At 48.4% G+C, this 26,136-nt stretch overlaps 1 long non-coding RNA gene across 2 annotated transcripts in view; it reads left to right on the top strand.

The window, feature by feature from the left end:
• The window catches only part of LOC148137436 (uncharacterized), a 102,068-nt gene that overhangs the window by 61,655 nt on the left and 14,277 nt on the right, over positions 1–26,136 (top strand). Inside the window, exon 1 of one of the 2 annotated variants that reach the window (XR_015754298.1) lies at positions 14,167–14,511. The exons of the other annotated variant lie outside the window; for it this stretch is intronic. This is a non-coding gene — a long non-coding RNA (uncharacterized LOC148137436). Of the gene's footprint in view, positions 1–14,166; positions 14,512–26,136 lie in introns of those variants that run through there. 2 annotated transcript variants of the gene reach the window in all.

Here is a 26,136-nt window from a genome sequence, read left to right as displayed (position 1 = left end):
TATTGTCAGCTTCATACCCGGATGTTGTCAAGATCATACCCGGAGATTGTCAGCTTCATACCCGGATATTGTCAGGTTCATACCCGGGTATTGTCAGCTTCATACCCGGATATTGTCAGGGTCATACCCGGATATTGTCAGGTTCATACCCGGATATTGTCAGGTTCATACCCAGATATTGTCAGCTTCATACCCGGATATTGTCAGGATCATACCCGGATATTGTCAGCTTCATAACCGGATATTGTCAGGTTCATACCCGGATATTGTCAAGATCATACCCGGAGATTGTCAGCTTCATACCCGGATATTGTCAGGTTCATACCCGGATATTGTCAGCTTCATACCCGGATATTGTCAGGATCATACCCAGATATTGTCAGGATCATACCCAGATATTGTCAGCTTCATACCCGGATATTGTCAGGTTCATACCCAGATATTGTCAGCTTCATACCCGGATATTGTCAGGTTCATACCCGGATATTGTCAGGATCATACCCGGATATTCTCAGGATCGTACCCCGATATTGTCTGCTTCATACCCGGATATTGTCAGGTTCATACCCGGATATTGTCAGCTTCATACCCGGATATTGTCAGGTTCATACCCGGATATTGTCAGCTTCATACCCGGATATTGTCAGGTTCGTACCCGGATATTGTCAGGTTCATACCCGGATATTGTCAGCTTCATACCCGGATATTGTCAGGTTCGTACCCGGATATTGTCAGGATCATACCCGGATATTGTCAGGTTCGTACCCGGGTATTGTCAGGACCATACCCGGATTCTTTCAGGTTCATACCCGGATATTGTCAGGTTCATACCTGGATATTGTCAGGATCATACCCGGATATTGTCAGGACCATACCGGGATTTTTTCAGGTTCATACCCGGATATTGTCAGGTTCATACCCGGATATTGTCAGGATCATACCCGGATATTGTCAGGATCATACCCAGATATTGTCAGGTTCATACCCGGATATTGTCAGGTTCATACCCGGATATTGTCAGGATCATACCCGGATATTGTCAGCTTCATAACCGGATATTGTCAGGTTCATACCCGGATATTGTCAGGATCATACCCGGATATTGTCAGCTTCATACCCGGATATTGTCAGCTTCATACCCGGATATTGTCAGGATCATACCCGGATATTGTCAGCTTCATAACCGGATATTGTCAGCTTCATACCCGGATATTGTCAGGATTATACCCGGATATTGACAGCTTCATTCCCGGATATTGTCAGGTTCATACCCGGATATTGTCAGGATCATTCCCGGATATTGTCAGCTTCATACCCGGATATTGTCAGATTCATACCCAAATATTGTCAGGATCATACCCGGATATTGTCAGGATCATTCCCGGATATTGTCAGCTTCATACCCGGATATTGTCAGATTCATACCCAAATATTGTCAGGATCATACCCGGATATTGTCAGGATCATACCCGGATATTGTCAGCTTCATACCCGGATATTGTCAGATTCATACCCAAATATTGTCAGGTTCTTACCCGGATATTGTCAGGTTCATACCCGGATATTGTCAGGATCATACCCGGATATTGTCAGGTTCATACCCGGATATTGTCAGGATCATACCCAGATATTGTCAGGATCATACCCAGATATTGTCAGCTTCATACCCGGATATTGTCGGGTTCATACCCGGGTATTGTCAGGTTCGTACCCGGATATTGTCAGGATCATACCCGGATATTGTCAGGATCATACCCAGATATTGTCAGGTTCATACCCGGATATTGTCAGGATCATACCCAGATATTGTCAGGATCATACCCAGATATTGTCAGGATCATACCCGGATATTGTCAGGTTCATACCCGGATATTGTCAGGATCATACCCGGATATTGTCAGGTTCATACCCGGATATTGTCAGGTTCGTACCCGGATATTGTCAGGTTCATACCCCGATATTGTCAGGTTCGTACCCGGATATTGTCAGGTCCATACCCGGATATTGTCAGGTTCGTACCCGGATATTGTCAGGTTCGTACCCGGATATTGTCAGGACCATACCCGGATATTGTCAGGATCATACCCAGATATTGTCAGCTTCATACCCGGATATTGTCAGGTTCGTACCCGGATATTGTCAGGTTCGTACCCGGATATTGTCAGGACCATACCCGGATATTGTCAGGATCATACCCAGATATTGTCAGCTTCATACCCGGATATTGTCAGGTTCGTACCCGGATATTGTCAGGATCATACCCGGATATTGTCAGGATCATACCCAGATATTGTCAGGTTCATACCCGGATATTGTCAGGATCATACCCAGATATTGTCAGGATCATACCCAGATATTGTCAGGATCATACCCGGATATTGTCAGGTTCATACCCGGATATTGTCAGGATCATACCCGGATATTGTCAGGTTCATACCCGGATATTGTCAGGTTCGTACCCGGATATTGTCAGGTTCATACCCGGATATTGTCAGGACCATACCCGGATTTTTTCAGGATCATACCCGGATATTGTCAGGATCATACCCAGATATTGTCAGGTTCATACCCGGATATTGTCAGGATCATACCCAGATATTGTCAGGTTCATACCCGGATATTGTCAGGATCATTCCCGGATATTGTCAGCTTCATACCCGGATATTGTCAGATTCATACCCAAATATTGTCAGGATCATACCCGGATATTGTCAGGGTCATACCTGGATATTGTCAGGATCATACCCGGATATTGTCAGGATCATACCCAGATATTGTCAGGATCATACCCGGATATTGTCAGGGTCATACCTGGATATTGTCAGGATCATACCCGGATATTGTCAGATTCATACCCGGATATTGTCAGGTTCATACCTGGATATTGTCAGGTTCATAACCGGATATTGTCAGGATCATACCCGGATATTGTCAGGATCATACCCAGATATTGTCAGCTTCATACCCGGATATTGTCAGGTTCATACCCGGATATTGTCAGGTTCATACCCGGATATTGTCAGGATCATACCCGGATATTGTCAGGTTCATACCCGGATATTGTCAGGATCATACCCAGATATTGTCAGCTTCATACCCGGATATTGTCAGGTTCATACCCGGATATTGTCAGGTTCATACCCGGATATTGTCAGGATCATACCCGGATATTGTCAGGTTCATAACCGGATATTGTCAGCTTCATACCCGGATATTGTCAGGGTCATACCCGGATATTGTCAGGTTCATACCCGGATATTGTCGGGATCATACCCAGATATTGTCAGCTTCATACCCGGATATTGTCAGGATCATACCCAGATATTGTCAGGTTCGTACCCGGATATTGTCAGGATCATACCTGGATATTGTCAGGACCATACCCGGATTTTTTCAGGATCATACCCGGATATTGTCAGCATCATACCTGGATATTATCAGCTTCATACCCGGATATTGTCAGGTTCATCCCCGGATATTGTCAGGAACCTACCCGGATTTTGTCAGGATCATACCCAGATATTGTCAGGATTATACCCGGATATTGTCAGGATCATACCTGGATATTATCAGCTTCATACCTGGATATTGTCAGGTTCATACCCCGGATATTGTCAGGTTTATACCCGGATATTGTCAGGATCATACCCGGATTTTGTCACCTTCATACCCGGATATTGTCAGGTTCATACCCGGATATTGTCAGCTTCATACCCGGATGTTGTCAAGATCATACCCGGAGATTGTCAGCTTCATACCTGGATATTGTCAGGTTCATACCCGGATATTGTCAGGATCATACCCGGATATTGTCAGCTTCATACCCCGGATATTGTCAAGATCATACCCCGGATATTGTCAGGTTCATACCCGGATATTGTCAGGTTCATACCCGGATATTGTCAGCTTCATACCTGGATATTGTCAGGATCATCCCCGGATATTGTCAGGTTCATACCCGGATATTGTCAGGATCATACCCGGATTTCTCAGGATCATACCCGGATATTGTCAGGTTCATACCCGGATATTGTCAGGATCATACCCGGATATTGTCAGGATCATACCCGGATATTGTCAAGATCATACCCGGATATTGTCAGGATCATATCCGGATATTGTCAGGATCATACCCGGATATTGACAGCTTCATTCCCGGATATTGTCAGGTAAATACCCGGATATTGTCAGGATCATACCCAGATATTGTCAGGTTCATACCCGGATATTGTCAGCATCATACCCGGATATTGTCAGGATCATACCCGGATATTGTCAGGATCATACCCGGATATTGACAGCTTCATTCCCGGATATTGTCAGGATCATACCCGGATATTGTCAGGATCATACCCGGATATTGTCAGCTTCATACACGGATATTGTCAGGATCATACCCGGATATTGTCAGGATCATACCCGGATATTGACAGCTTCATTCCCGGATATTGTCAGGATCATACCCGGATATTGTCAGGATCATACCCGGATATTGACAGCTTCATTCCCGGATATTGTCAGGTAAATACCCGGATATTGTCAGGATCATACCCAGATATTGTCAGGTTCATACCCGGATATTGTCAGGATCATAACCGGATATTGTCAGGATCATACCCAGATATTGTCAGGATCATACCCGGATATTGTCAGCTTCATAACCGGACATTGTCAGGTTCGTACCCGGATATTGTCAGGATCATACCCGGATATTGTCAGGTTCATACCCCGGATATTGTCAGCTTCATACCCGGATATTGTCAGCTTCATACCCGGATATTGTCAGGTTCATACCCGGATATTGTCAGCTTCATACCTGGATATTGTCAGGATCATACCCGGATATTGTCAGGACCATACCCGGATTTTTTCAGGATCATACCCGGATATTGTCAGGATCATACCCAGATATTGTCAGGTTCATACCCGGATATTGTCAGGATCATACCCAGATATTGTCAGGTTCATACCCGGATATTGTCAGGATCATTCCCGGATATTGTCAGCTTCATACCCGGATATTGTCAGATTCATACCCAAATATTGTCAGGATCATACCCGGATATTGTCAGGGTCATACCTGGATATTGTCAGGATCATACCCGGATATTGTCAGGATCATACCCAGATATTGTCAGGATCATACCCGGATATTGTCAGGGTCACACCTGGATATTGTCAGGATCATACCCGGATATTGTCAGATTCATACCCGGATATTGTCAGGTTCATACCTGGATATTGTCAGGTTCATAACCGGATATTGTCAGGATCATACCCAGATATTGTCAGGATCATACCCAGATATTGTCAGCTTCATACCCGGATATTGTCAGGTTCATACCCGGATATTGTCAGGTTCATACCCGGATATTGTCAGGATCATACCCGGATATTGTCAGGTTCATACCCGGATATTGTCAGGATCATACCCAGATATTGTCAGCTTCATACCCGGATATTGTCAGGTTCATACCCGGATATTGTCAGGTTCATACCCGGATATTGTCAGGATCATACCCGGATATTGTCAGGTTCATAACCGGATATTGTCAGCTTCATACCCGGATATTGTCAGGGTCATACCCGGATATTGTCAGGTTCATACCCGGATATTGTCGGGATCATACCCAGATATTGTCAGCTTCATACCCGGATATTGTCAGGATCATACCCAGATATTGTCAGGTTCGTACCCGGATATTGTCAGGATCATACCTGGATATTGTCAGGACCATACCCGGATTTTTTCAGGATCATACCCGGATATTGTCAGCATCATACCTGGATATTATCAGCTTCATACCCGGATATTGTCAGGTTCATCCCCGGATATTGTCAGGAACCTACCCGGATTTTGTCAGGATCATACCCAGATATTGTCAGGATTATACCCGGATATTGTCAGGATCATACCTGGATATTATCAGCTTCATACCTGGATATTGTCAGGTTCATACCCCGGATATTGTCAGGTTTATACCCGGATATTGTCAGGATCATACCCGGATTTTGTCACCTTCATACCCGGATATTGTCAGGTTCATACCCGGATATTGTCAGCTTCATACCCGGATGTTGTCAAGATCATACCCGGAGATTGTCAGCTTCATACCCGGATATTGTCAGCTTCATACCCGGATGTTGTGAGGATCATACCTGGATATTGTCAGGATCATACCCGGATATTGTCAGGTTCATACCCGGATATTGTCAGGATCATACCCGGATATTGTCAGCTTCATACCCCGGATATTGTCAAGATCATACCCCGAATATTGTCAGGATCTTACCCGGATATTGTCAGGTTCATACCCGGATATTGTCAGGTTCATACCCGGATATTGTCAGCTTCATACCTGGATATTGTCAGGATCATCCCCGGATATTGTCAGGTTCATACCCGGATATTGTCAGGATCATACCCGGATTTCTCAGGATCATACCCGGATATTGTCAGGTTCATACCCGGATATTGTCAGGATCATACCCGGATATTGTCAGGATCATACCCGGATATTGTCAAGATCATACCCGGATATTGTCAGGATCATACCCGGATATTGACAGCTTCATTCCCGGATATTGTCAGGTAAATACCCGGATATTGTCAGGATCATACCCAGATATTGTCAGGTTCATACCCGGATATTGTCAGCATCATACCCGGATATTGTCAGGATCATACCCGGATATTGACAGCTTCATTCCCGGATATTGTCAGGATCATACCCGGATATTGTCAGGATCATACCCGGATATTGTCAGCTTCATACACGGATATTGTCAGGATCATACCCGGATATTGTCAGGATCATACCCGGATATTGACAGCTTCATTCCCGGATATTGTCAGGATCATACCCGGATATTGTCAGGATCATACCCGGATATTGACAGCTTCATTCCCGGATATTGTCAGGTAAATACCCGGATATTGTCAGGATCATACCCAGATATTGTCAGGTTCATACCCGGATATTGTCAGGATCATACCCGGGTATTGTCAGGATCATACCCAGATATTGTCAGCTTCATAACCGGACATTGTCAGGTTCGTACCCGGATATTGTCAGGATCATACCCGGATATTGCCGGGTTCGTTCCCGGATATTGTCAGCTTCATACCCGGATATTGTCAGCTTCATACCCGGATATTGTCAGGTTCATACCCGGATATTGTCAGCTTCATACCTGGATATTGTCAGGATCATACCCGGATATTGTCAGGATCATACCCGGATATTCTCAGGATCATACCCGAATATTGTCAGCTTCATACCCGGATATTGTCAGCTTCATACCCGGATATTGTCAGGTTCATACCCGGATATTGTCAGGATCATACCCGGATATTGACAGCTTCATTCCCGGATATTGTCAGGTAAATACCCGGATATTGTCGGGATCATACCCAGATATTGTCAGGTTCATACCCGGATATTGTCAGGTTCATACCCAGATATTGTCAGCTTCATACCCGGATATTGTCAGGTTCATACCCGGATATTGTCAGGATCATACCCGGATATTGACAGCTTCATTCCCGGATATTGTCAGGTAAATACCCGGATATTGTCAGGATCATACCCAGATATTGTCAGGTTCATACCCGGATATTGTCAGGATCATACCCGGGTATTGTCAGGATCATACCCAGATATTGTCAGCTTCATAACCGGACATTGTCAGGTTCGTACCCGGATATTGTCAGGATCATACCCGGATATTGCCGGGTTCGTTCCCGGATATTGTCAGCTTCATACCCGGATATTGTCAGCTTCATACCCGGATATTGTCAGGTTCATACCCGGATATTGTCAGCTTCATACCTGGATATTGTCAGGATCATACCCGGATATTGTCAGGATCATACCCGGATATTCTCAGGATCATACCCGAATATTGTCAGCTTCATACCCGGATATTGTCAGCTTCATACCCGGATATTGTCAGGTTCATACCCGGATATTGTCAGGATCATACCCGGATATTGACAGCTTCATTCCCGGATATTGTCAGGTAAATACCCGGATATTGTCGGGATCATACCCAGATATTGTCAGGTTCATACCCGGATATTGTCAGGTTCATACCCAGATATTGTCAGGTTCATACCCGGATATTGTCAGGTTCGTACCCGGATATTGTCAGGATCATACCCGGATATCTCCGGGTTCGTTCCCGGATATTGTCAGCTTCATACCCGGATATTGTCAGCTTCATACCCGGATATTGTCAGGTTCATACCCGGATATTGTCAGGATCATTCCCGGATATTGTCCGCTTCATACCCGGATATTGTCAGGTTCATACCCGGATATTGTCAGGATCATTCCCGGATATTGTCAGCTTCATACCCGGATATTGTCAGGTTCATACCCGGATATTGTCAGGATCATACCCGGATATTGTCAGCTTCATACCCGGATATTGTCAGGTTCATACCCGGATATTGTCAGGATCATTCCCGGATATTGTCAGCTTCATACCCGGATATTGTCAGGTTCATACCCGGATATTGTCAGGATCATACCCGGATATTGTCAGGTTCATACCCGGATATTCTCAGGATCCTACCCGGATATTGTCAGGTTCATACCCGGATATTGTCAGGATCATACCCGGATATTGTCAGGTTCATACCCAGATATTGTCATGTTCATACCCGGATATTGTCAGGTTCATACCCGGATATTGTCAGGATCATACCCGGATATTGTCAGGATCATACCTGGATATTGTCAGCTTCATACCCGGATATTGTCAGGTTCATACCCGGATATTGTCAGGTTCGTACCCGGATATTGTCAGGTTCATACCCGGATATTGTCAGGATCATACCCGGATATTGTCAGGTTCATACCCGGATATTGTCAGGTTCGTACCCGGATATTGTCAGGATCATACCCGGATATTGCCGGGTTCGTTCCCGGATATTGTCAGCTTCATACCCGGATATTGTCAGCTTCATACCCGGATATTGTCAGGTTCATACCCGGATATTGTCAGAATCAATCCCAGATATTGTCAGAATCATTCCGGGATATTGTCCGCTTCATACCCGGATATTGTCAGGTTCATACCCAGATATTGTCAGGATCATTCCCGGATATTGTCAGCTTCATACCCGGATATTGTCAGGTTCATACCCGGATATTGTCAGGATCATACCCGGATATTGTCAGCTTCATACCCCGGATATTGTCAGCTTCATACCCGGATATTGTCAGGTTCATACCCGGATATTGTCAGCTGCATACCCGGATATTGTTAGGATCATTCCCGGATATTGTCCGCTTCATACCCGGATATTGTCAGGTTCATACCCGGATATTGTCAGGATCATACCCCGATATTGTCAGGATCATACCCGGATATTGTCAGGTTCATACCCGGATATTGTCAGGATCATACCCGGATATTGTCAGCTTCATACCCGGATATTGTCATGATCATACCCGGATATTGTCAGGATCATACCCGGATATTGTCAGCTTCATACCCGGATATTGTCATGATCATACCCGGATATTGTCAGGATCATACCCGGATATTGTCAGGTTCACACCCGGATATTGTCAGGATCATACCCCGATATTGTCAGGTTCATACCCGGATATTGTCAGCATCATACCCGGATATTGTCAGGATCATACCCGGATATTGTCAGCTTCATACCCGGATATTGTCAGGTTCATACCCGGATATTGTCAGCATCATACCCGGATATTGTCAGGTTCATACCCGGATATTGTCAGGACCATACCCGGATATTGTCAGGATCATTCCCGGATATTGTCCGCTTCATACCCGGATATTGTCAGGATCATACCCGGATATTGTCAGGTTCATACCCGGATATTGTCAGGATCATACCCGGATATTGTCAGCTTCATACCGGGATATTGTCAGGATTATACCCGGATATTAACACGTTCGTACCCGGATATTGTCAGCTTCATACACCGGATATTGTCAGGATCATACCCGGATATTCTCAGGATCCTACCCGGACATTGTCAGCTTCATACCCGGATATTGTCAGGATCAGACCCGGATTTTGTCAGGATTATACCCGGATATTGTCAGGTTCATACCCCGGATATTGTCAGGATCATACCCGGATATTGTCAGGATCATACCCGGATATTGTCAGCTTCATACCCGGATATTGTCACGATCATACCCGGATATTGTCAGGTTCATACCTGGATATTGTCAGGATCATACCTGGATATTGTCAGCTTCATACCCCGGATATTGTCAGGATCATACCCGATATTGTCAGCTTCATACCCGGATGTTGTCAGCTTCATACGCGGATATGGTCAGCTTCATACGCGGATAATATCAGGATCATACCCGGATATTGTCAGGATTATACCCGGATATTGTCAGCTTCATACCCGGATATAGTCGGGTTCGTGCCCGGATATTGTCAGGATCATACCCGGATATTGTCAGGTTCATACCCGGATATTGTCGGGTTCGTACCCGGATATTGTCAGGATCAGACCCGGATATTGTCAGCTTCATACCCGGATATTGTCAGCTTCATACCCGGATATTGTTGGGTTTGTACCCGGATATTGTCAGGATCATTCCTGGGTATTGTCAGGATGATTCCCAGATATTGTCAGGTTCATACCAGGATATTGTCAGCTTCATACCCGGATATTGTCAGGATCTTACCCGGATATTGTCAGGATGATTCCCGGATATTGTCAGGATCTTACCCGGATATTGTCAGCTTCATAACCGGATATTGTCAGGTTCATTCTCGGATATTGTCAGGATCATACCCGGATATTGTCAGCATCATACCCGGATATTGTCAGGTTCATACCCGGATATTGTCAGGATCGTTCCCGGATATTGTCAGCTTCGTACCTGGATATTGTCAGGATCATACCCGGATATTGTCAGGATCATTCCCGGACATTGTCAGGTTCATACCCGGATATTGTCAGCTTCGTACCTGGATATTGTCAGGATCATACCCGGATATTGTCAGGATCGTTCCCGGATATTGTCAGCTTCATACCCGGATATTGTCAGGTTCATACCCGGATATTGTCAGGATCGTTCCCGGATATTGTCAGCTTCGTACCCGGATATTGTCAGGATCATTCCCGGACATTGTCAGGTTCATACCCGGATATTGTCAGGTTCATACCCGGATATTGTCAGGTTCATACCCGGATATTGTCAGGATCATACCCGGATATTGTCAGGATCGTTCCCGGATATTGTCAGGTTCATACCCGGATATTGTCAGCTTCTACCTGGATATTGCCAAGCCTATACCCAGCCCCTGTGCTGTTCTGCAAGACTCAAGTCCTGGTGCCCGTATATCATCGGTTTTGCTTGAAAGAGGATAATCATTAACATGAGGTGCCACTGCCTTCGGCATCCCATCTGCCTTTGCTACATTATTGGCAGCAGACAAAAGAACTGCAGATGCTGAAATCCAAGGTAGACAAGCAGGAGGCTGTGTTCTCCCAGCCTCCTGCCTGTCCCTCCTGATGCTGCCTGCCTTGCTGTGTTCCCCCAGCCTCCTGCCTGTCCCTCCTGATGCTGCCTGCCTTGCTGTGTTCCCCCAGCCTCCTGCCTGTCCCTCCTGATACTGCCTGCCTTGCTGTGTTCCCCCAGCCTCCTGCCTGTCCCTCCTGATGCTGCCTGCCTTGCTGTGTTCTCACAGCCTCCTGCCTGTCCCTCCTGATACTGCCTGCCTTGCTGTGTTCCCCCAGCCTCCTGCCTGTCCCTCCTGATGCTGCCTGCCTTGCTGTGTTCCCCCAGCCTCCTGCCTGTCCCTCCTGATGCTGCCTGCCTTGCTGTGTTCCCCCAGCCTCCTGCCTGTCCCTCCTGATACTGCCTGCCTTGCTGTGTTCCCCCAGCCTCCTGCCTGTCCCTCCTGATGCTGCCTGCCTTGCTGTGTTCCCCCAGCCTCCTGCCTGTCCCTCCTGATGCTGCCTGCCTTGCTGTGTTCCTACAGCCTCCTGCCTGTCCCTCCTGATGCTGCCTGGCTTGCTGTGTTCTCACAGCCTCCTGCCTGTCCCTCCTGATGCTGCCTGCCTTGCTGTGTTCCTACAGCCTCCTGCCTGTCCCTCCTGATGCTGCCTGGCTTGCTGTGTTCTCACAGCCTCCTGCCTGTCCCTCCTGATGCTGCCTGCCTTGCTGTGTTCCCCCAGCCTCCTGCCTGTCCCTCCTGACGCTGCCTGCCTTGCTGTGTTCCCCCAGCCTCCTGCCTGTCCCTCCTGACGCTGCCTGCCTTGCTGTGTTCCCCCAGCCTCCTGCCTGTCCCTCCTGACACTGCCTGCCTTGCTGTGTACTCCCAGCCTCCTGCCTGTCCCTCCTGACGCTGCCTGCCTTGCTGTGTACTCCCAGCCTCCTGCCTATCCCTCCTGATGCTGCCTGCCTTGCTGTGTTCCCCCAGCCTCCTGCCTGTCCCTCCTGATGCTGCCTGCCTTGCTGTGTTCTCCCAGCCTCCTGCCTGTCCCTCCTGATGCTGCCTGCCTTGCTGTGTTCCCCCAGCCTCCTGCCTGTCCCTCCTGACGCTGCCTGCCTTGCTGTGTTCCCCCAGCCTCCTGCCTGTCCCTCCTGACGCTGCCTGCCTTGCTGTGTTCCCCCAGCCTCCTGCCTGTCCCTCCTGACACTGCCTGCCTTGCTGTGTACTCCCAGCCTCCTGCCTGTCCCTCCTGACGCTGCCTGCCTTGCTGTGTACTCCCAGCCTCCTGCCTATCCCTCCTGATGCTGCCTGCCTTGCTGTGTTCCCCCAGCCTCCTGCCTGTCCCTCCTGATGCTGCCTGCCTTGCTGTGTTCCCCCAGCCTCCTGCCTGTCCCTTCTGATGCTGCCTGCCTTGCTGTGTTCTCCCAGCCTCCTGCCTGTCCCTCCTGATGCTGCCTGCCTTGCTGTGTTCCCCCAGCCTCCTGCCTGTCCCGCCTGATGCTGCCTGCCTTGCTGTGAACCCTCAGCCTCCTGCCTGTCCCTCCTGATGCTGCCTGGCTTGCTGTGTTCCCCCAGCCTCCTGCCTGTCCCTCCTGACACTGCCTGCCTTGCTGTGTTCCCCCAGCCTCCTGCCTGTCCCGCCTGATGCTGCCTGCCTTGCTGTGAACCCTCAGCCTCCTGCCTGTCCCTCCTGATGCTGCCTGCCTTGCTGTGTTCCCCCAGCCTCCTGCCTGTCCCTCCTGATGCTGCCTGCCTTGCTGTGTTCCCCCAGCCTCCTGCCTGTCCCTCCTGACGCTGCCTGCCTTGCTGTGTTCTCCCAGCCTCCTGCCTGTCCCTCCTGATGCTGCCTGCCTTGCTGTGTTCTCCCAGCCTCCTGCCTGTCCCTCCTGACGCTGCCTGCCTTGCTGTGTTCCCCCAGCCTCCTGCCTGTCCCTCCTGTCGCTGCCTGCCTTGCTGTGTTCCCCCAGCCTCCTGCCTGTCCCTCCTGATGCTGCCTGCCTTGCTGTGTTCCCCCAGCCTCCTGCCTGTCCCTCCTGACGCTGCCTGCCTTGCTGTGTTCTCCCAGCCTCCTGCCTGTCCCTCCTGATGCTGCCTGCCTTGCTGTGTTCCCCCAGCCTCCTGCCTGTCCCTCCTGATGCTGCCTGCCTTGCTGTGTTCTCCCAGCCTCCTGCCTGTCCCTCCTGATGCTGCCTGCCTTGCTGTGTTCCCCCAGCCTCCTGCCTGTCCCTCCTGACACTGCCTGCCTTGCTGTGTTCTCCCAGCCTCCTGTCTGTCCGTCCTGACGCTGCCTGCCTTGCTGTGTCCTAGCAGCCTCCTGCCTGTCCCTCCTGACGCTGCCTGCCTTGCTGTGTCCTTGCAGCCTCCTGCCTGTCCCTCCTGACGCTGCCTGGCTTGCTGTGTTCTCCCAGCCTCCTGCCTGTCCCTCCTGACGCTGCCTGCCTTGCTGTGTTCTCCCAGCCTCCTGTCTGTCCGTCCTGACGCTGCCTGCCTTGCTGTGTCCTTGCAGCCTCCTGCCTGTCCCTCCTGACGCTGCCTGGCTTGCTGTGTACTCCCAGCCTCCTGCCTGTATACCTTGAATGTAAAAGAGCAGGTATTGTGGACTGACTGGGTCAACTAAGAGCTAATTTCTATTTATAAACAAAGTTTCCAAAATGAAGATGAGAAGTGTTACCCACAAGAATAGCACATGAACATTTCACTGTCACGCTGCAATGATGTCGGTGGAAAGGGAAGAGCCAGCCTTTCAACAATGCGCTTTTATTGAGCTCAGACATGGGCTGGCAATCAAAAGGGTTTTTATTTGCAAAAGTAATTTTGTTGTGGTGAACAGACACGAGAGAGACAGAACAGAGACCTAGTGTCTGTCTGTTAGCTCCTTACAGTACTCGCCGTTTGAGGTCTTGTCAATAACCCAGAGAGTGACACATATCCAGAACTCCCTGAGAACAACAGTTCATTTCATTGAAGCTCCAGTTCACTTCAGGAATAAACCAGAGGGAAGGGGTGAACGGGGTCAAAAAGCAGGTGATTGAGCCCTGCTCTCTCCCAGTCAGAGACTTGTAAGTACAAGTGTGGGTTGTAGTGTTCTTGGTGTGTGTGTGTGTTTGTGTGTGTCTGTGTGTGTGTCTCTGTATGTCAGTGTGTCTATTGAGTGCGTGTGTGTTTGTGAGTGTATGTGTGTATGTGTGTGCGTCAGTGTGTATGTGTGTATGTGTATGTATGTCAGTGTGTCTATGTGAGAGTGTGCTTGTATGTGTGTGTGCATGTGTATGTGTGTATGTGTGTATGTGTGTGTATGTCTGTGTTTGTGTGTGTGTGTGCATGTGTATGTGTGTGTATGTCTGTGTTTGTGTGTGTGTGTGTCTATGTGTGTTTGCGTGAGTGAGTCAATCTTTAAACTCTTCATGTGACTAGTTTCCTGTTTGTGACAGTATGGTTTGTTCAGCCTGTTGCTTGGTGACTTGCCCAAACAGTGGAACAGTGCAGAGGGCAGTGAAGGTGTGGTGTTAGGATGCAGAGGCTGCTGCTGCTGTCCTCCCTGGGGCTACTTACACTGCTTCAGTATACTCTTAGGACACAGCTTTCCTGCTTTTATATTTCACTGCATCTGGAACATAGGGAGACACAGATTCTCACTTCAGGCTGCCACCCCCTTGGGGCAACAATTCCAAGTCTTAGGCAAACAAAAATGGAAAGTTATGTCTTGGTATGGGTTTGTTTTTGCAAACCAGCTCAGCCCCGCATGGAGTCACGGAGATGTACAGCATGGACACAGACCCTTTTGATATCCTAAATTAATCTAGTCCCACCTGCCAGCACCCGGCCCACATCCCTCCAAACCCTTCCTATTCATATACCCATCCAGATGCCTTTTAAATGCTGTAATTGTACCAGCCTCCACCACTTCATTCCATACACACACCAGCCTGTGCGTGAAAAAGTTGCCCTTTAGGTTCCTTTTTAAATCTTTCCCCTCTCACCCGAAACCAATGCCCTCTAGTTTTGGACTCTGCTAACCTCGGGAAAAGACCTTGGCTACTCACCCTATCCATGCCCCTCATGATTCTCAAAGTGTTTCTTGAAACAGTGTGTATTGAAACACGCTGTACATGATGGCAATGCTACAGTCAGCTCGGATGCTTGGGACTCTCATTCCAAACTTCGAACATTTCGCATCACTCTGCTGCCCCTTTGAGATCATGGAGGCTCACCTGTACATTCCTTAAACCCCAGAGACAGAAGCTGCAAAAAAAAAACCCACACCAAGAAGAGTTTGTCTTTTATGACAATGGAATCAAAAGACTTTAATGGGTTGCACCTCTCGGTTGGATGCGGAAACCCTTTCACCTTCCATGAGCTGCTGTGAGGGATGGCGACCGTCATTAGGAGAGCAGAACCATTTTGTGTTGGTCAATATGTCTTGGCTGGTCTTGGTGGAACGTTGGCTAGAGCCCAGGAAAAAAAACTCTGTAAATATTGCTTCAGAAGCTTACACATCACCTTTTCTACAAAGACATGCTAAGCGTTTGTTTGCTGCTACCTAACAGAATGTTCACTGTGCCCTTCACTGTATCCAGGGTATAGAAGAAAGCTGCTTAATACACAAAGCGACAGGTATGAAGTCGTCCTGTAATTAAGTTGAAGTACATTTGGAGGTGGCATGAGGTGACAGGGTGGGGAGCGTGGCGCGCTGCATGTTACATTTGGTGGGCTGGTCTTACAATGCCTGGCACCCAGTCGATCTTAGACCTGGGTCCTCATTCAGATACAAGCTAAGAAAAACGTGCTCCTGACAGCTGGCCAGGAGGGAGCATATCTGGCGGAGGATCGAAACTCGAGGGCAGTACAGTGGCATTTTAAAGATTGGTGGGGGGGGGGGGGGGGCTGCTGCTAGTAGTTATTATCATGACTAAAAGGAGCCAAGCACTGTAGAGCAGCCAACAACATGAGGTCCAACCTCACATTCATTTTGAGTGCCTTTGAAGAGCAACAGAGGTGACTGTTATTGAAATGTCTCATAAAGGTTCGTCCAATCTCTCTCTGAACTTCAGCAGAGGATCACTTTAATTGTTGCTGGAGAAGTCCCAGCTCCTGAGGTAATCATTGACGGTTGATGGGCAGGGCAAGGATGGCAAGGGTTAAATGGCCAGAGGAACATGCCATTACAATTCTACTTGTGTTGCTTATATTTCAAGGCAACGTTTCTGATAATAGTAAGGCCATAAGAAACAGAAATGGGGGAGGCCATTCGGCCCCTCGAGTTTGCTCCACCTTTCAATCGGATCATGGCTGATCCAACATTCTTCATGCCCACTTTCCTACCCATTAACACTTGATACAAGACCATTAAAACAGTCCACTTAGTCCGTTGGAGTGAATGGCAGTATATCAACACTTCATCAGCTTTTAAACTGAGGTCTCCATCCTTCAGGGTTAGTATTGCCCCCACTGTGTAGCTGTGCTTTTAATAATTAGTAGCCCATAAGACACAAAATCAAGGACAGAAAATATCAAAGAGTCGCAGGTAGATAGGATGGTGAAGAAGGCGTTTGGTATGCTTTCCTTTATTGGTCAGAGTATTGAGTACAGGAGTTGGGAGGTCACGTTGCGACTGTACAGGACATTGGTTAGGCCACTGTTGGAATAATGCGTGCAATTCTGGTCTCCTTCCTATCGGAAAGATGTTGTGAAACTTGAAAGGGTTCAGAAAAGATTTACAAGGATGTTGCCAGGGTTGGAGGATTTGAGCTACAGGGAGAGGCTGAACAGGCTGGGGCTGTTTTCCCTGGAGCGTCGGAGGCTGAGGGGTGACCTTATAGTGGTTTACAAAATTATGAGGGGCATGGATAGGGTAAATAGGCAAAGTCTTTTCCCTGGGGTCAGGGAGTCCAGAACTAGAGGGCATAGGTTTAGGGTGAGAGGGGAAAGATATTAAAGAGACTTAAGGGGCAAATCTTCACACAGAGGATGGTATGTGTGTGGAATGAGCTGCCAGAGGATGTGGTGGAAGCTGGTACAATTACAACATTTAAGCGGCATTTGGATGAGTATATGAATAGGAAGGGTTTGGAGGGACATGGGCTGGGTGCTGGCAGGTGGGACTAGATTGGGTTGGGATATCTGGTCAGCATGGACGGGTTGGACCGAAGGGCCTGTTTCCGTGCTGCACATCTCTATGACTCTAAATTGGCCAACTCAGTATCCTACTGTTACCCCACAGACAGTTCAAATCCCACCCGCTCCTGGGGTGTGTAATAACATCCCTGAATAGGTTGATTAGAAGCATCTGTGAACACTTTCTGAGGCACTTGTGGTGTGTTGGTAGTGACCCTACCTCATAGGCTGAAGGTCTGGGTGCAAGTCCCACCAGACGTGTGTCATCACACATCTAAACAGCTGGATTTAAAAATAGGGAGGGTATAAAGGGCACTTATGGTATAGTGGAAAGGTGTCTGCCTCAGAGCCAGGTGATCTGAGTTCAAGTCCCACCTGCTCCAGAGGTGTGTTGAATTTAAAAATAAAGATAGAATGCTTTCTTACTTGAAAGAGCTATGCATTGATCCCCATTTCACAGCTCCCTGTTAAATAATTATCCTTCCATTGTACCTGGAAGCTATGATGGTCACTTTCAAACTGGTGACGCTGTGGTTCTGCCACAGAACTGCTGACTGTCCTCTTATCAGAACATAAGTGCCACTGTTTTGTAAAGTAACAGCCAATAGATTTACTCCAGGAATTTGGTGAGGTTGCCATTCTATTCATTACAATGAATTTATTGAGGTTATGAAATATAATCTTAGCATTAAAGCGCAGCACAATAGCCAACATCAAGATAGATTTGGGAAGCTTCCAGAAATCTCTGATACTCACACCCTGATTATTTTTCTCACAAGCTGCAGTTTTGTTTTTGGCTTCCAAGTGGAAAATCTCAGCACACCAAAGTCCTGCGAGCACTTGACTGAAAGGAGAATGAGAAAGATTAAACTCGCCCTTGCTTACTGATGTGACGTTTAGCAGAGTTGAGTAGCATTTAGAGGAGGTGCGTGTCATTCACCACAGACAGACATCATTCCTGCACCCAGCCGCGCTCTGAAATACAAAGCCAGCAAACCTCAGAGAATGGCTTGGCTTTTGACAGAGTTCCGCGTGAGAGACTTCTAATTAAACTGAAAGCCATGGGAATTGAACGTAGAGTACAGGACTGGGAATTAATCTGGCTAAAGTTTCGGCAGGCATCATGGGTGGATAGAAGGACTGGGGGGGGAGGTGTTGGGATTTTTGCAGGGATCAGTGTTTGTCTGGCCAATGTGCCCTGAGATTGCCATGTAGGTGGGGAAAGCAGGACAGACTGAGAGGGTAGCTGGGAATCGGGGGGAAGACTTCTGAATATAGCCATGCGGGTCACCGATGAAAGTATAAACATAGACCAGCACTTAAACAGAAAATGCTGTTTACCAGATCAGGCAGCATCAATGCAGAGAGTAACCTTAAGATTTCAGGTTGACAGGGAAATGGTGATGTATTGGTAAAGCCAGTAATCCAGAATGTGGAGATCAGGGTTCAAACCCCATCATTGGAGACAGTGCGATTTGAATTTTAAAAAAGCTGGAGTGGTGAATTAAAAGCCCATCTATTTCACTCATGTCCTTCAGAGCAGAAAATGTGCCATCTTTAGCAGGTCTGACCTCTGATTCCAGGCCAACTCCTCCTAACTGTCCTCTACCAGTGGCACAGTGGTTAGCACTGCTGCCTCACAGCGCCAGAGACCCGGGTTCAATTCCCGCCTCAGGCGACTCTCTATGTGGAGTCTGCACATTCTCCCTGTGTCTGCGTGGGTTTCCTCCGGGTGCTCCGGTTTCCTCCCACAGTCCAAAAATGTGCAGGTCAGGTGAATTGGCCATGCTCAACTGCCCACGGTGTTCAGGGATGTGTAGGTTAGGTGCATTAGCCAGGGGTAAATGTAAAGTAATAGGGTAGGGGAATGGGTCTGGGTGGGATACTCTTCAGAGGGCCAGTGTGGACCTGTTGGGCTGAATGGCCTGTTTCCACACTGTAAGGATTCTATGATTCTTAGCGAGCCACTCAGTTGATCCAGGGCAAGCAGGCAGTGATGCCCACTCTTGTGAATGAATTAAACAATAAATCCCTTTTCTCTGAAGTGGACCAAGTTACAGTCTAGCCTAGAGCAAGGAGTTGGAGAAAGGAATGAATGCGCAGGCCTACAGCAGGGTGAAAGATGAGGGACTCTTTCTAACCCCACCCCGATACTTCATCATACAAATTTCCACTTGCTCTAAATTCTTCCACTTTTAATAATGGGTCACAGAGATGTACAGCATGGAAACAGACCCTTCGGTCCAACCCATTCATGCTGACCAGATATCCTAACCTAATCTAGTCCCATTTGCCAGCACTTGGCCCACACCCCTCTAAACCCTTCCTATTCACATACCCTTCCAGATGCCTTTTAACAGAAACATTAACTCTGACTGGGATCTCGAAAGCCTGAGGGAGCAGGCCGGGAAGAATCAAGAGGATGGCAAGCTGTTAACTCTCACCACCCACTGGCACAGGGAGACTGGCAGACAGCTCAGCCACTGATTGAAGCCCTTCAGGGTACCTGCCACCACCTCTGGTACTTTTCCTGCAGCTGCTTGGGCACTCTGTCATGGGAGGGAACATCCAGATTGCCCCAGCAACCTCCCTCAGAATGAGGGGAGCTAGGTGGGTGAATGGGGTGCTCCTAATGGGACATCTCATGGCCCACAACAAGGCCCCTGCCCATCTCTGTGGATCCGTCACCCAGCTCCCAAATCCCCTCTCCTGCCCTTAGGACTGACCCCATTCCCCACCCCCACCCGCACATACTGCCTCCCCTCAACCCCCACCAGCACCCACTCCATTACTATCTCACTGCGTCTTGCCTGAATGGCCATTGCCACAATGTGATTTGTGGAATCTCACGGTGCGCCCAAGTTGGCAGCTTTGATTCCCAGAATGCAATGATTACTGCACCTTACCGGGCCGCGCGATGGCTCAGTGGTTAGCACTGCTGCCTCACAGCGCTAGGGACCCGGGTTCGAATCCAGCTTTGGGGGACTGTCTGTGTGGAGTTTGCACGTTCTCCCCGTGTCTGCATGGGTTTCCTACGCACGCTCTGGTTTCCTCCCACAGTCCAAAGATGTGCAGGGTTGGTGAATTGGCCACGCTAAATTGCCCGTGGTGCCCAAGGATGTGCAGCTTAGGTGGGTTAGCCATGGGGAATACATGGATAGAGTAAGGAGGTGGGTCTGGGTAGGATGCTCTTTGGAGGGGTGCTGTGGATTCAGTGGGCTGAATGGCCTTCTTTCACACTCTAGAGATTCCACGTTGGCTGCCACACACTTTGAGTCATCCTATAAGTCTGTAATCTCGTGTATTAGTACAAGCTCCTCTTTCTGTCATCTGAGTAACCCTGCCCCCCCCCCCCTCAGAGAGGTGCACGAAGAGATTGACCATGCTGCTAAATGGACAATGCTTCATACTGGCAAGGTCTTGTGAGTGGTTATTGGTGGGCACTGCTGTGATCCCTCCACATGGGCTTCGCCTGGCAGTGCCACAAAATGAAGAATGGACAATGAACTCACTTTGTGACAGTCACCTCAGATCATTATCGAGAGGAAACATTACAAGCATTTCCCCCTGACTTTTGAAAACTGATGTCGGTGGACATTTTAGCTTGGCTGGCCTCTTAGAAAGCATCACTGCAAGCCTTAGGGAGTTGGATAGATTTGTGTAAACGCACCATTAAATGTCAGAACATGTTATGTAGCGCCCTGTTATCACATGTAGACATCTGTGTTACAACTGATTCTCTTTGTGGAAGGAAAAAAAAAGGGAAAAATAGTTTCCGTTCATTTTCTAACCAGCGTAACGGTTGTAGTGACACACGAGGCTGGTCCAAGATATTTCTTCTGGTGTGTTTCATGTTGAACATCCCCCCTCTCTACAAAATGTTTACTGGGTATTGATCTACTCAAACCTATTTTATCCCAGAAAATTCAGAACTTTATCTGGCTGCATCTGCAACTTTTTAACATATTGTTCAAATTGATACACACTTCAGCACAGGCGTGGTTCTAACAGTCAGCAGGGAGAAAAGGGATTTCGGTTGCAGCAGAAAGAGGGCCATTCACTGGGGGCAGTTGAGGACTGCAGATGCTGGAGGTCAGAGTCAAAAGATGCAGCGCTGGAAAAGCGCAGCCGCTCAGGCAGCGTCCGAGGAGCAGGAGAACCGACGTTTCAGGCCTGCTGAAGGGTTTATGCCTGAAATGTTGACTCACCTGTTCCTCAGATGCTGCCTGACCTGCTGTGCTTTTCCAACGCCACACGTTTTGACCCACATTCACTGGGGCAACGAGCTTCACAGTACAGTTCAGAGTTTGCACATGGCACACCTATAGAGGTGTCAGTCACAGAAGATTTTCTGTTCTCAGTAAACTGGACCCATTATTACACCTTTCTGATTTGGTTTTCCACAGTTATTTTCCCTCGTCTCTTTATGCTGGTGATTCCAGTCGAACTTCCTCCAGCTGCTGAGTGTAGGACACAGTGGCTCATCCCGTTCCTGCATCCTCCCATTCCCACACGCACCCTGTCCTCGGAATTTTGTTTGGTTTCCTGCTCTTGACACTGAGGTCAGTGGAAGTGCCTCCAAACGCCAGCCCAGCGAACTAAACACTGAACAAGGGTCAAAGCCGAGAATTCCTTCTCTCTTTACTTTCACGTGCCACCATCCTCTGCAGCTTGGGAGAACTGAACACGTTGTACAAAAATCGTGGACCATTTTGAACAGTTTTCTCACCTCGCGCCCCATGTCCTGATGGCACAGATTTCACTCAGCCTTCCTTGGCCTTTATTCACTCGTGGGTGTGTCCGACAATGCCAGCATTTATTGCCCATCCCTAGTTGCCCTTGAGAAGGTGGTGATGAGCTGTCATAGAGTCATAGAGATGTACAGCATGGAAACAGACCCGTCTTTCCAACCCGTCCATGCCGACCAGATATCCCAACCCAATCTAGTCCCAGCTACCAGCACCCGGCCCATATCCCTCCAAACCCTTCCTATTCATATACCCATCCAAATGCCTCTTAAATGTTGCAATTGTACCAGCCTCCACCACATCCTCTGGCAGGGTGAAAGTGAGGACTGCAGATGCTGGAGATTAGAGTCAAGATTAGAGTGGTGCTGGAAAAGCACAGCAGGTCAGGCAGCATCCGAGGAGCAGGGAAATCGATGTTTCGGGCAGGAGCCCTTCATTAGGACTGAGGCTGGAAGCCTCGGGGGGGGGGGGGGGGGGGGGTGGAGAGGTGATCTCTCAGGTCACCCCTGAGCCTCAGACGCTCCAGGGAAAACAGCCCCAGCCTGTTCAGCCTTTCCCTGTCGCTCAGATCCTCCAACCCTGGTAACATCCTTGTAAATCTTTTCCGAACATTTTCAAATTTCACAACATCTTTCCGATAGGAAGGAGACTAGAATTGCTCGCAATATTCCAACAGTGGCCTCACCAATGTCCTGTACAGCCACAACGTGACCTCCCAACTCCTGTACTCAATACTCTGACCAATAAAGGAAAGCATACCAAACACCTTCTTCACTATCCTATCTACCTGCGACTCCACTTTCAAGGAGCTTTCAATGAGTCTTCTTGAACTGCTGCAGTCCACATGCTGTGGGTCGACCCAAAATGACTGGAAGGGTGGGAATTCCATGAGTTTGACCCAGTGGCAGTGCAGGAACGGCGATGTATCTCCAAGTCAGGATGGTGAGTAGGTTGAAGGGGAACTTACAATTAGTGGTGCTGTCATGCATCTGTTGTATCTCGATGGTAGAGGTCATGGGCTTTGAAGGAGGTGTCCAAAGGATTTGATGAGTTTCTGCAGTGCATCTTATAGTACACATTGCTGTTGATGAGGCTCATTGGCAGGGAGTGGAGTTTATGGATATTGTCCCAATCAAGTGGGCTGGCTAGTGTTGAGCTTCTTGAGCTTTGTTGGTTCTCTACTAGAACCATAGATAGTTCTGGGATTGGGATTAAGTAAGGACATGTGTGTATTGTACTTGCCTGCTTAACTATTATCAAAGTTTCACCACATGATCAGCACACAACGTGTGGGACTCGGGTCTTCAATGGTAAGGTCAGGGAACTGGTGAAAAGCTTGGAATTGGCACCTGCAGTTTTGATGAATCGGGCATGGAGTTATGCTGTTCCCAAGCTCAGTGCAGAAAGAAGCCATTCGGTCCATTCAGTCCGCTCCAACCCACCAAACAGCATCCCACCCAGACCCAGTCCCAGTCCCAATCCCTGCAACCCTGCATTTGCCATGGCTAAGCCACCTGGCCTGCGCATCCCTGGACACTATGGGCAATTTAGCACGGCCAATCCACCTAACCTGCACATCTTTAGATTGTGGGAGGAAACCCACGCGGATACGGGGAGAATGTGCAAACTCCACACAGACAGTTGCCTGAGGCGGGAATTGAACCCAGGACTTTGGCGCTGTGAGGCAGCAGTGCTAACCACTGAGCCACCATACCACACATCTTTGGATTGTGGGAGGAAACTCACAGAGACATGGGAAGAATGTGCAAACTCCACATAGTCAGTTGCTAGAGGCCGGAATCAAACCCGGGTCCTGGCACTGTGAGGCAGCAGCGCTAACCACTGAGCCACCATGCCACGCCCTTGAACCTAGGCCTCCTGGTCCAGAGGTAGGGACATTATCACAGTGCCACAAGAGCCTCTTGATAACCCTGAAAGTTCACAGCAGTTACTGATATCCAGGTGTGGAAGGTGGGACCAGCTAAAGCTTCATCTGTTGTCATGTTGTGGAACGCATGGGGATCCTAGCCAGTTACACTGCGTGTGATTGCATTCACATAGTTCAGTTGTATCATTAACTAGGCCCTAACCTTCACTGAGATAAGGAGGCACTGATCTGAGGTGAAACAGGGCTGGGCACGCTTTGTTAAGGGATTTTAGTTGAGCCATGCTATTGAGAATGTCGAGAGCAAAACACATCCAGGCAGAAATGGGCCAAGCTCCAGCATGCATTCCAGAACAGTGCGAACATTCTACGCCAAGAAGGCTACACTATTTCCAAAACTGGCAAGACTCCAGGAGCAGAAACCACACTGGACATGGTACAAAACAGACGAGACAAGAAGGGGAGGTCATTCACCCAGGCGGGTAGTGGGATTAATGCTACATTTTGTACGCAAGCTGATTTTCCATGGCCATCAATGTTTGCTTACCCACCACTTGGAGATGAGGGCTGATGTTATGAACAGTCCCAACCAGTGGAAAAGCTCACCCATCAGCCGTGCATGATGGGATAGCCTGGGCTCACTGCCCAATACTTTCCATCTCATAGCTGCAGTGGACAGAAAATAGTTGGCAGCCCTAGCTGTGATTTTCACGCTGATGAAGGCCAATGTCAGTTCTTTTGACTCCCAGATTTGATCACCGGCCCATGCGGCGCAGTGGTAGTGTCCCTACTGTTAGACCGGGAGGCCCAAGTTCAGGTCCACCTTGCCCCCAGAGGTGCGTAATAACCAATTCAGACAAATTGGCATCAAGATCATTGCAATCCTCTTTTGTCAATTCAGTCATGGGATGAAGGATGTCCAGCATTTATTGTCCCTCCCAGAGGACAGTTAAGAGTCAACCAGTGGGTCTGGAGTCACATGTAGTCCAGAGCAGGTGAGGACACCAGTTTCCTTCCCTAAAGGACATCAGTGAACCAGATGGATTTTTTAAAACACTCAACAATGGATTCATGATCATCAATAGATTCTTAATTCCTGACTTTTTTTATTGAATTCCAGTTGCACCAACTGTCATGGTGGGATTTAAACCTGGGACCCTGGAACATTCCCTTGGTCTCTGGATTGAGAGTTCAGTGATAACACCACCGGGGCGTCATGTCTACATTCTTCTTAGAGCTTGTGAATTGAGGATGGGAAACGGGAGAATGTAGGGAGGGGATCTGATGGGGAGTTGGTGGTGAATGGAGTACCATTGCTACCCAACAATCTATATCCTTGCCAAGTGGGTGTGGGCAAGATCAGGACCAGGGGCCCAGTGTGGCAAGGGGCCCGTTCAGTTCACCTGCTGTCACCTTCTGCCCTGGCTCACACATGACGAATGGCCATTGGCGTTGAGGGTAGCAGGCGCATAATCCGGCCTCTTCAGGAGGGAGCAGGATGGTTGTGGGGTGGAGGGGCTGTTAGCAGAAAACCTGGAACCGTAAAAGGCACAACACAGAAAGGAAAACAGTCCTGAACATGATTTGGAGACGCCGGTGTGGGACTGGGGTGGACAAAGTTAACAATCACACAACACCAGGTTATAGCCCAACAGGTTTAATTGGAAGCACTAGCTCCTTCAGCGACGCTCCGAAAGCTAGTGTGCTTCCAATTAAACCTGTTGGACTATAACCTGGTGTTGTGTGATTTTTTTTTAACTTAGTCCTGAACATAGTTGTCTCAATTCTGCTGAGGAATGAGAAAGCAAGTGAACTCTGGCAGCTTCTCAAGTTACAGGCTGCTGAATAATGAACTGGTTCCTGTCGATAGTGACATACCAGGGTGTGTGTTTTTTTTAACCTCACCCAGTATGAGGGACAGAGAGTGCCCAGCAGCT

The sequence above is a fragment of the Chiloscyllium plagiosum genome, unplaced genomic scaffold (assembly GCF_037043375.1).
Source record: "Chiloscyllium plagiosum isolate Xiang-an unplaced genomic scaffold, Cpla_swu_hap1 HiC_scaffold_43, whole genome shotgun sequence".
NCBI lineage: Eukaryota > Metazoa > Chordata > Chondrichthyes > Orectolobiformes > Hemiscylliidae > Chiloscyllium > Chiloscyllium plagiosum.
Note: the sequence above shows the minus strand (reverse complement) of the source record. Positions and strands in the feature narration are given on the sequence as shown.